General features: G+C 37.4%; 1 pseudogene; it reads right to left on the bottom strand.

Annotated features, from left to right (window-relative positions):
• Positions 1-302: 302 nt before the first annotated feature.
• Positions 303-5,390, bottom strand: LOC110595210 (annotated as a pseudogene).
• Between the last annotated feature and the right edge of the window lie 6,974 nt (positions 5,391-12,364).

Below are 12,364 nucleotides of genomic sequence, written 5' to 3'. Positions count from 1 at the left end.
GATTCCACTGAAGTTTTCCATATTCATAAATGGAAGAAATGCTAGAAGTTCTAGGTTTAAGCAAAGAAAATGGCGTGAGCCTTGGTCATAATGGGCCACTCTTGACAACCTTCTTTTTCTGTCAGTCCCCTGGATAGGGGTTACATCCAGTTAGGAATTTACATTTCAACTCTAAAAAGATTCACCATTGAAAGGTGTAGGATACCTTCCTCTATCACTGCAAATTTGGAGGTGGAGACACAAGATTGGGGGTAGCTGGCCACCAAGGTCTATTTCATTGTCATGTCATCTCAACAAGGTGTTTACTCAGTACTACTGTTATTCTGCGGGCTGTGGTGTTTGTCAGTTTCTGAGGTGTTGATGTCACCAATGACTGCTTCTCCTGAGCATGTGTGACTGTGTGCAGGTTTGATGAAGAGGCAAGAGGAAAACAAAATACTCTTCACACTCTCCTCCTGGTTGCCTCTGCCCATCCTCTGCTCCTGGCCAATCCATTCCCCTCCTGTCTTTGTAGACATCCTGCAGAATGCAAGAGTTTTTAGAGTCTGGAAGAGTTTCTAGTAGCTGTGTTGTTTGTTCTTGAAATCCTTACCCCTTTTTGCTTCAGTAATTTCTCCAATATTTTATTTTGAGAGGAAGCAGCCAACATTTCTTGTTAGTTCATCATCTTGATGTAAAAATAGCAATTAAAGACCATCTTTATAGGATCATCCTTAGCATAAAATGATAAAATGCAGCAACATATTCAGCACAGTTGCTGGCCCATATACAACCTAAATTTCCTACATTTTAAAAACATATAACATGCTTAGTATGTGTCGGTGTCTACCATCAGAAGAAAGGCACATAACAGAAGTCCTCTTCAAGCCAGTAGCTCTCAATTTTGATTACATGTTAGAGTTACCCAAGGAGCTCATAAAATTTCAGATACTCAGGCTACTCTCTAGTACAGTTAAATCACAATCTCTTAGAGAGACCCAAGCATTTATCTTTTCTAGAATTTCTGAGATGTCTCTAATGTGTGGTCAAAATTAAGAGTCTCTGAATAAGGTCTTCTGATTTTAAAATTGTTTGTTTTCCTTTATGTCCCAGCGACACTGGGTGGTCATTGAGAAAAATAAAATTTCTATGTGAGATATTTAACTTCTGTATAAAGTCATCAAGATCAATGTTTTATAAAAACCCACAATACACAAACACAAATATATGAAAAACAAATATTTAAAATGTTTAAGAGTGAAATGAATTTGAGGAGCCAGAAGAGAGAATATGATAATTTTAGACAACAGATCATCTCTTCAGTGGTCAGAGGACATATTCACTATGAGTCGAAGATTCCTAAAATTAGTGAGCTAAGACACTTGGAAAAGAATTTGTTAACTTGAACTTGATAGAAAGGATATAGTAATGTTTCCAGAGATGATCATGTCATTCATCATTATGAAGTTTGTGTTGATAGTTGGGTCTGCAGGGGATTTTACATGGTGAAATTTGTGGTTCTGGCTTATGTGACACATCAGTTGTTCTTATGGCTTTAAAAGAATTGAAATAAACCAGATTTAGAATATATTATCCAGAGTTATTATAAACTATAGTGTCTTAAAGTTGCCTGCCAACTCAGAGTTAAATCTGTATGTTCTTTCCATGGAGTGGGGTGTGAGAAAAGGAGAATAACTTGGCACAAAGGGTTCTTCCTCAGGAAGAGAGAGGGTGCAGATGGTCCTGCTAGTGGGGGTGAGGAATTGTGAGCTATGGAAGAGATCATAACTGAAGATAGATTATGAATTTCTTCTAGAAAATGTTGCCTGAGCACAAATTAATGGAAGTTTATGTAGTCATATTGAATGAAAAGAAAGACAAAGATGAAAACACACAAAATATCACATCGAGCTTCTTAAGGCAATATTTTCAAACCCTTCAAATTATCAAAGGCGAGCCAATGGAGATCTAGAATTTGGCAGCTTAGTGCTACTGTGATTCTTATGTTTTCTCTCAGTTGGAACAATATCTTCCAGTTGCCACTTGCCATAACACTGAGCCAGCAGCTCAGAACAGATTGTCAGCACTCAAATCCTGAAGAGAGTATGGAAAGATAAAAACTACCCTGATGGCTGCTCTAAAGAAAGAACCCTGAAGAAGGTAAACCAAAACTACAGTATCCTTTTCTTTCCGTAAATAGCATCAATATTAAAAACATCACCACAGAGTCTCTGATCAGTGTGCAATTTGGAACAGAGCCTGTTTTTCTTCCTACCTACAGTTAAATGTATCTTTTTGTCCTAGTCTCACTGATTCCACTCTGCTAAGTGACAGTTAATTTGACAAATTACTTCTAACTAGTAGATTGTGTTGATGCATTCATAAAAAATAATCATCATTTATTGGATGCATTTTATATGTCAGGAAGTGTATTAAAAGTGTTCACATATGTTATCTCCAACCAAGTTAACATTTTCATTTTGAAAGGTATCTAGTAATTGAATCCCAGAAAATGGTCAAAATGGCATTTCTTTGGGCTTCTATCAGAGGAGAAAAGGTATATTTATTGGCTGAAAAACATGACAGAGCTCCTTAAATCACATCTGCTGATTAATCATCTATTTTTATCTGTGACAAGATATTTTTTTAGAAAGCATTCAAAAGGGCAACCCCCTCGGGTCTTGTCCCACTGTGGGAACTTTTCAGTCCTCTCAATTAAACCTGCTTTAAAAAAAAAAAGAAAGCATACAAAATATAAGTCAGAAGTCCAAAATTAGAGAATAGATCTTTTATATTGTATAATCTTCAGTCATCAATTAAATTCTGAACTGTAGTATTATCATCAATAAAAGGAATATAATAAGTGAGACCTTTATAGATGGCTGTGGAGATCAGATATGATTATCTATTTGTAACTTTAAATCATCCATATATATACATTTGTTTAGCTGGTGCTTGTTACTAATGAGGCTCAAGACACTTTTTAGAACTGGAATACCTAATGCCAGTTTTGTGGTTTCCATAGACATCTATATTTAGGACAATATTTTAGAAGTTTTTAAACCATCAAGAACTTTATCCTAATTTAAGACAGCCATAATAAAATATTGATCATAATTATTATGGATTACAATTGAGTTGATTAATAGGTAAAAACACCTTGAGAGAGACTGTTTTTAACACGATACTATAATCTTTTGTAAACTACTTTAATTTCTTGCTCAGTATGTGTATGGTTTTAGGCCATGTGGATGCCTGACAAATGTTAATCAACGTTTAGCTATATGGGCATACTAACTTCCACTTAAACTTAAAATCATATTAGTTAGTAACTTTTTAATTATAAATCATGTTTAGTGTTACCCAAGCATTTTAAAAAGGTTTGGGTAAAACTATAATGTGTTGTATTATGCAGAGCTTGTACATTTATTCCGGTTTGGCAAGAAGAAGGCTGGCAAAAAGTAGTCTGGGAAATTTGATTCACTTAGTAAATTAATAAAAATAGAATTTTTTTTCTTAAATTCAGGATGATTTGCTCTTCTATTCTGAAAATTTTGTTCATTAGTCTTATAGGTTCATGTTACACAGAACAAATTCTGTGAGAATATGATAATTTAATTTTTTTTTTTTTTTGAGTTGGAGTCTCACTCTGTCGCTCAGACTAGAGTGCAGTGGCCGCTCCCAGCCACCGCAACCTCAACCTGCTGGGCTCGGGCGATCCTTCCACCTCAGCCTTCTGAGTAGCCAGAATTACAGGCACGCGCTACCATGCCCGGCTGATTTTTTGATTTATTGTAGAGATGAGGTCTCGCCAAGTTGCCCAGGCGGGTCTTGAACCCACAGCTCAGGCAATTCACTCACCTCAGCCTGCCAAAGCACGGGATTACAGGCTGAGCCAGCGACCCCGGCTGGAATATGATAATTTTAGACAACAGATCATCACTTCAGAGGTCTGGATAGTTTCTTTCTTTCTTTTCTTTTTTTTTCTTTCTACACTACTGTGGATAATTTCTTATGGCCACATATGTTGGGACATAATAATTGATATTTCCTAACAGTTTGTTAGTAAAGATAATAAGAGAGATCTATATTCTTTTATTTTTTTTTCCTTTATTTATTTTTTTTTTTGGTCTGATCTTTATTTAAAAATTCACCAACTCAGGGGTTGAAGCCTTCACAGACTTCACAATCTTTTTGCTTAGGTGCTGTCTTCATGGGTGCCGTGGCAGCAGCCATTGTGGTCTTTCTAGTTGCTTGCTCAGCCTTTTTTGATTCCTTAGCAACCCTGGTAGCTTGTTCCCATCGAGCCTTTCTGAAGCGATAGACTAAGAGTGGAAACCCATTTTTTATCTTGTTCTTAAACCCTAACACAATGATGAGAAAGTAGAAGCTATGCTTTGGAGAAATGCATACTTTAGATAAAGATGAACTTTATCAATTTTGTCTTTTTCAGAAACCCAGACTTACTGCTGCCAGGTATCAGAGTTTACAAGGCCTAAGACATCATGCATTAGGCAATAGTTAGGCAAATCACAAAACTTGTGATTACAAAAGTTATACAGATTGCAGGACTTGTGATGCCCAGAGTGGGGAGTGATTGGGCACTGTCTACAGGGAAGTCAAGAATTCCCTGAAGTTACCCACTGGGAATGCATAGGAGATAAGGGTTAGTGCACCCTCCATTAGCTCTATGGAATGTTATTCAGGAATGTCTAGGAGCACTGGGATCCTTATCACACCCTTCTCTAGGGGCTGTGATAATGTGGGTGGACATTAATGGATCTCTGTGTCACAGGGTCTCCAAGACATTCATGGATGGTCAACAAGGAAGTCACCTACCTGACTGCAACACCTCTAAGAGAAAGGATTTAAGCCAGGACTCCGAGGGCTATGGGGGCACACTCATCTAGAGTGTAGGCCTGCTTCCTGTCTGTGGGAAGTGAAATTTTCTTAAATAAATCTTTTCTTCTTTCACCTCTTTGTGTGTTGCGATTCTTTGCATTACTCAGATCTCTGGTCACCAGCGCTCACATCCGGCACACCGGCTCTGGTGGTACTGTGCCCCTCCCTCTCCATCCACATCTATCCACCCTCATCCTATCCATACCCTAACACTTTCTAACTTCAGGTTTCTGATTCCTCATGGTCATTATATCAGTAAGAGATGCACCAGTAATGACTCTCTGCAATTTGACTGCACAGCGGCTTCTTTTCTTTCTAATTTTTTCTGACTGTCCCTTTTTGTGGTTTCTTTTATAAAGGACAGTCCAGTTTATTTGCCAAGGATTCCTCTTGGAAAGGAACTCTGACTTGCATTTCGCATTAAGAAACTGAAAAACCTTCCCATTGGTCCTAGCCTAGCACCTCCCATGTCCTGGGTAGATCTTGCATCTGCACAGCTCCACCTTCATGGCTGTGAATGGGGAAAGAAGAAAGATGGCAAATAGAAGGAGAGGACCAAGGGAAGAGACCTTCAGGATTTCGATTTTTTCCTGTTGCATATCAATTTCTTATGTTGGCCCATTGAAGGTATTCTAAATCTGGCTCAATCCATACTAGAGTCTTAGTTTTGGTAAATTCCCCTACTCTCCTTCTCCTATACCATGTGTTCTGCATAAGATTAGGCTACTGGCCTTGCTTCTTTTATAATGGAGTTCTGAGGTTTGTGTCTGAAAGTTACTCATCTTTTCATCCATGGCATCTTCCTCACAACCTGCACCAAAACATTCAGACTGACCTGTAATTCTGACATTTTGTTCCTTCATCTTTACCTGTCTCCACCTTTAACTGTCAAAATGCTACCCAGACCTTAAGATTCTTCTTAAAATTCACCTTTCTTTTATTTTTGAGCCAGAAGTGATCTTTCCAAATGTTAGTCTCAATAAATGTACTTGTTTTCATGAAAGTTGCTGAGGTTATTAACACTCACTAAATTGTAAATTTATTGAGAATTTAAATAGTAGGATACATTGGCATGGCTCCCAAACCATGCACTGTTGTACTCTCAGAAATCATAATGAATTCACATAGATGTTTGTTATTTTGAATTTTTTTTTTCTTTCTTTTTGAGTTGGAGTCTCACTCTGTCACCCAGACTGGAGTGCAGTGGCCACTCTCGGCCACTGTAGCCTCGACCTGTTGGGCTCTAGTGATCCTTCTGCCTCAACCTTCCAAGTTGCTGGAATTACAGGCATGCGCTACCACGCCCGCTAATTTTTGATTTATTATAGAGATGAGGTCTCACCAAGTTGCCCAGGTGGGTCTCAAACCCATAGGCTCAAGCAATTCACTCACCTCAGCCTTCCAAAGCCCTGGGATTATAGGCTGAGCCACCAGGCCCAGCTTATTTTGAATTTTCAAGTGAACCAACAATCGTTGACATGTCAGTAACTGCACGAACTACATGCTGCTTGAGGTATGTTTTTTAAAAATTAGATAAAAAAGACATCTGCACCTGCATGTTCATAGCAACACAATTCACAATTGCAAAGATGTGAAGTCAACCTAAATGCCCACCAAGTAGAGGATAATGAAAATGTGGTGTATATACACCATGGAATACTACGCAGCCATCAAAGGAATGAAATCATGTCCTGTGCAGCAACACGAATGGAGCTGGCGATCATTATCCTAAAGAAACAGAATACCAAATACTGTTTGTTCTCACTCATATGTGAGAGCTAAATAGTAACAAAGATGGAAAAAATAGAGACTGGGGCGAGGTGGGGAGGCAGACTATGGTTCAGAAACTAACTATGGGGCACAATGTTTACTCTCTGGGGAATGGGCCACCTGAGAACCAATCCTTACCACTACATAGTATGTCCATGTAATGAATATACATGTGTACCCCCTGAATCTAAGATTAAAAATTAAAAAAATAAAAAATAAATAAAATAAATTAGATAGTCTAAATTTACCAGTGTTTATTTGAATAGAGAAACAATTCATGAATCAGACAGTACCTGAACTAGGAGTACAGATAACTCCATCCAGCAGTATGGGCAGGCAGTATCTAAAGACAGACAAAGGAGGTGACACACTGGAATAGCCTAATTGGTCACAGTGGGGGCACTGCTTATTTGAACATGTCTGAGTAATTTGTAGCCGGTGACTGATTGAAACATTGGTTCCTATTTTTGACCAAGATCTGGTTACTTGTTACAAAAATATATCCTGAAGTTAGGTTGTAGTTTTTTTGTTTGTTTGTTTGTTTTAACATAGTAAGTTAGGTTATAGTTTGCTATGTACAAAGGCAGCTTTGCACCAAATTTAACTTAATTTAACAGGCCATTCACAATTCTAATATTAGAACATGTTATATTTCTTTTCACTATGTCACCTTTTTCTAAAGCCAATTTTTGGATGGTATGTACTGTGCAAAAAAGAATGTAGGGCAAAAAAAATAAGGGTGACAGTGTCCAGTTTGGTCTCAATGTTTGGAAATTTGTGCTGTATTCAACAGGCATATAAATTCCCTTTAGTAAATACAAATAAATAAAAAGTTATGTTTTCTTGTAACTTTCGTGAATTATTTTTCAAACGGTTAAGATGTAATGGTATAAATACTGTACTTAACAAGCTGGTTAAACCTAATTACTTAATACATGAAACTATTATTTTAAAATTATCATTAAATGAGTATTGTGAAAAAACGAATGAGATACTAAAGGTGCTGTAAAGTCAGAAAGATTGGGAACCTTCTGCATTTTGTGTGATGTTTGTATTCTTTGCAATATGAAGTGTGTCATTATATGGTAGACATTGAATCAATAATTTTTTAATGAAATAATTTATGTGCATGATACTGTAGTGAGTTTATATTACCATAATTTTGCTTTTCTTGAAATGCATAAAATATATGGCAGATTTAAAATTGGAAAAGCAGGTCGGGTACGGTGGCTCATGCCTATAATCCCAGCACTTTGGGAAGATGAGATGAGAGGATTGCTTGAGCACAGGGTTTCAAGATCAGCCTGGGAAGCTTGGCAAGACCTCATCTCTACTATAAAAAAAATAAAAATAATAAAAAAAATAAAATTGGAAAAACAGCAGGCAAACACATGCATGGGGCTATGCGGGATACCTCCATTGTAGGTGTTGTTAAAATTTCTCCTCACACAGTTATTAAGACATAGGTAATATTTAAATTATTGTTTCAAGTCACTTCTATTAATAAAAAAAAGAAAAAAACTCTTCTATGTATCCAAACCCTTCAATGTCTGAGAAGATGAAAGAGAAAAAATGATATTTGACATGATATCAAACTCACAGCATAATGAAGACTTTATTAACAAAGGTGAAAACCATCATTAGTCTGAACATCAACAGTCAGTGTCTAGATCAGTACAGACCACCCCAATGAGACTTCTTACAGGTCTGATTGTAGAGGAATCTTGAGACGATTGCCTCCACAAAGTCACATTATTGATTACCCATTACCATCAGAGTAAGCATGTGAATGGGTACACACACACACACACACACACACACACACACACACAATACTGACCACCTTCCCATTATTATGGTAAACTGACTTATCAGCACCAAGCAGTTTTTTATATTTAGCAGAAACCATTTCCAGAAGGATTTATGCATGCACAATGAATTAGAATAAACAGAGGCAGAGAAACTGCTTATTTCTTCAGATGTGAAAGTTCCAGTGTCTGAGGCATCTGCTAGAAAAAGCAGCCTGGAGCAGGGTATCACTGGAGAGTAGATCGAATAGCCAAGATTAGTGAATCTTGACATGGACAGATGGGCTGAAGAAAGTAGAGAGGATTCAGGAAAAGGCCTAGAGAACATAGAAATCACACTTCACAGATTTTACAGTTTTGCCTGAGGCGAACCCTAGAGCTACCACACGTTTGTCACTTAAAACCCGAATTGCTAGGTTACTTAAGAGAATGTAAACCTTAAAATATTCTTGCTTTTCTTGTCTTCATTTTCTTTCTTTTTTGTTTTTAAACTTTTAAATTTTTTATTTTAAAATTGTGGAGTACAAGTCAGGGTTAGGTATACAAATATTCATTGTGCAGGTACCCTTGTTGATGAAGTGTGCCCCCACTTCCCCAGGCAGATTTCCACTACTATCAATCCCACCTCCCCGCCCCCCCACCCCTCTGCAGTTTCCTGCCAAGTGAGACCTCAAATTGACAAGCTTCTGCAAAGCCAAAGAAACCATCAAGAGAGTAGGGTGACAGCCTACAGACTGGGAAAAAATATTTACCAACTCCATGTCTGTCAAAGGCCTAACATCTAGGATCTGCAAGGAACTCAAACGTGATGAAGAGAAAAAAACAAACGGCCCCATTAAAAAGTGGGCAAAAGATATGAATAGACAGTTCTCAAAAGAAGACATACAAGCAGCCAACAGATACACGAAAAACTGTCTTCATTTTCAATGGTTTCGATGGGTAGATGGGGCACAGGAGAGTTTTCCTGCACATAAACTTGTTGGGCACAGTCCTGTTACAATTAACGTTGTAGAAATTTAATAATTTTTATTTCTTTTCAAAAAACTTGTTGCATATATATTATTTTGTCTTTAATGAAATGTGAAATTGTAAGAAAGCGCAGGAGAAGAGAAAGAAGTAGTTGTTGCATGTTAGTAAAATGATTTAAGTGGCGAGTGTGATATTTTGACTATTGTTGCATCAGTTAATCTCAAAGTGATGCATGCAGTCAATTTTTATTTTATTTATTTATTTATTTTTTTCTTGAGTTGGAGTCTCACTCTGTTGCCCAGACTGGAGTGCAGTGGCCGCTCCCGGCCACCGCAGCCTCAACCTGCTGGGCTCTGGCGATCCTTCCGAGTAGCCGAAATTACAGGCGCACGCTACCACGCCCGGCTGATTTTTTTATTTTATTGTAGAGATGAGGTCTCGCCTGCCCAGGTGGGTCTCGAACCCGCTGGTTCAGGCAATCCACTCACCTCAGCCTCCCAAAGGCGCGGGATTACAGGCTGAGCCACCAAGCCCGGCTGCAGTCAATTTTTAAAAAATAACCTAAATAAGTCTGTTAGCACCTATATTTAGGTGCTGTAGTCAATCAACAATGGGCTCAATGTTGTTAGGTAAAAAATATCTAAAACTTGAAAATAAAGCATAAAAGATGATTCCATGACTTTTCAATGTTGTGTCAGAATGTCATTTAACAGGCTGCTGTGATTGGGATATGGTTTGATTACCTCTCCCCCACACAAGTGTCAAGTTCAAATTTGATCCCCAATATTGGAGGTGGGGCCTGGTGGGAGGTGTTTGGATCTTATTCTTCATGATTCCTCATGATTAGTTTGGTGTTCATCTCACAGGAATGAGTGGGTTCTCAGTTTTAGTTCCCACAAGAACTGGCTGTGGCAAAGACACTGGCACCATCTTCTCTCTCTCTCTCATTTCCTCTCTTGCCATAAGATTTGCTTACTCCAATTCCCTTTCTCCTTTCACCATGAGTGGAAGCTCCCTGAAGCCCTCTACCAGAAACAGATGCTGGCACCATGCCACAGCCTGCAAACCCGTGAGTTACATAAAACTCTTTTCTTTATAAATTATCCAGCCCCATGGATTCCCTTATAGCAACACAAACAGACTGTTACAGGGCCTCACAGGTTTATTTAATTACCTAGGAGAATGCACATTTGTTTGACTTTGCTATTTGCTACTTGTTTAAAGTACAGACACTAAAAGTTACATGTTAACTTGTGAAATGTTTCTCCAAGAAAAGAGATAATCTCAAAGGTTGTAGTGTTATTGCTCAATAGAGCATTAATCAATTTTGTATCTATTGCCAAATTAACTTTAGTATCCGTTTTAACTGATTTACTGTATACATCATCATTCCTAAGATGGTTTAAACTGCTTTCATCATTTTACTGGCTTCCTCTTTAATGAATGATTTGAATAAAATATTAGACAAATGGTTATTCTATTTTTGTATATGAGTCATTCTTTTATATTTGGAAAAATTATACTGGGATAACAATCGGTTGGATAATCTTTACAGTCTTTTCTGACCCACTTCTTTGAATCAATCAGATCTCATACATTGTGAACTGTTTAGAATTCCAGATAGGCTGAAACCATAATTTGAATGAGAAAGAATTACTTATTAGAAAAATGCTATGCAATTCAAGTTCTTCATGTGTTATTGGCCATATGTTTTCTGACCAGGAACAATACCTTTTTAACTGGAATATATGTTGTATCCCTAAAGCAGTCATTACATTATCTTGGCAACTAAATATATACCTGGAGGTTACTGGTAATTGCTAAATCCCTACCGCATGCTAAGCAGTTGTTATTCATATTCTAATTTAGGTTTTAAAATAACACTATAGTAAGATAATTATCTTCACTGTAAAGATGAAAAAATCAAAATTAATAGAGGTAGACTTATTTGACTAGACTGTATCACATGGATTAAATACAGATTTGTCAGATGCCAAAGTTACATTTGTTCTATTTCAGTAGCATCGAACTTAAGATTATTTCCCTGACATTAGCTAGAAGCTATTAGACTAATAATAATATGGAATAATACACCAAAATCAGCACATATCTTTCATTTTTAAGGTTCAAAAATTTTGTCAAGAATTTATGATATTCCCAGCATTGTGCTACCAATAACTAACAGAGTTTATAATAGATAGAGCTAGAATAGATGAACACATAAAGCAAATGACAAAATTTTTATAGAATAATTTTAAGGTGAGTGGTTTTTTTTATAATGCTATATTTCATAGCATATTTTGTCTTTCTAATATCAAATGCCCTCTTCCAGACTAGCATGGAAGACAACACCTATAATACCAGTGCTTTAGGAGGCCAAGACAGAAGGATTGCTTGCAGTCAGGAGTTTGAGAGCAGTCTGGGCAACATAGTGAGTCCAGTATTAAAATTAAAAATAAGCCAGGTGTGATGGTAGACACCTGCAATCCCAGCTAGTCATGGGGCTGAAGTGGGAGAATCTCTTGAATCTAGCAGTTTGAGGCTGCCCAGCCAGGGAGACAGAGTGAGACCTTGTCTCTATTAAAACAAACAAACAAACAAAGAAACAAACAAAAAACCCTAAACAAATCATGTTTGTTTTTGGTTGGTATTAACTAGCATTGCACTCCACCATGGAATTTTTTTCATGCCTCAGTGTATCTATGGATGGACACTCATTCATTCTGACTTGATCATCAATGTCTCTGTCCTGATATTCTGAAATATCAGTAGATGATGTAAAGCTATGGGGACAGTAAGAGGCTAGTCTCATAGTAGTGGTCAAGGAAGCTCATGGACCAGACTATTTCTGTAATGTTTGTTTTGTTTCTTGCTCGCCAACTCTTTGAATTTCCCTTAATGAGGCAGAGATAACTCTCATTCCCAGTTTTCTTTTT

Source organism: Carlito syrichta, unplaced genomic scaffold, assembly GCF_000164805.1.
Source record: "Carlito syrichta isolate Samal-C Ts95f unplaced genomic scaffold, Tarsius_syrichta-2.0.1 Scaffold287952, whole genome shotgun sequence".
NCBI lineage: Eukaryota > Metazoa > Chordata > Mammalia > Primates > Tarsiidae > Carlito > Carlito syrichta.
Note: the sequence above shows the minus strand (reverse complement) of the source record. Positions and strands in the feature narration are given on the sequence as shown.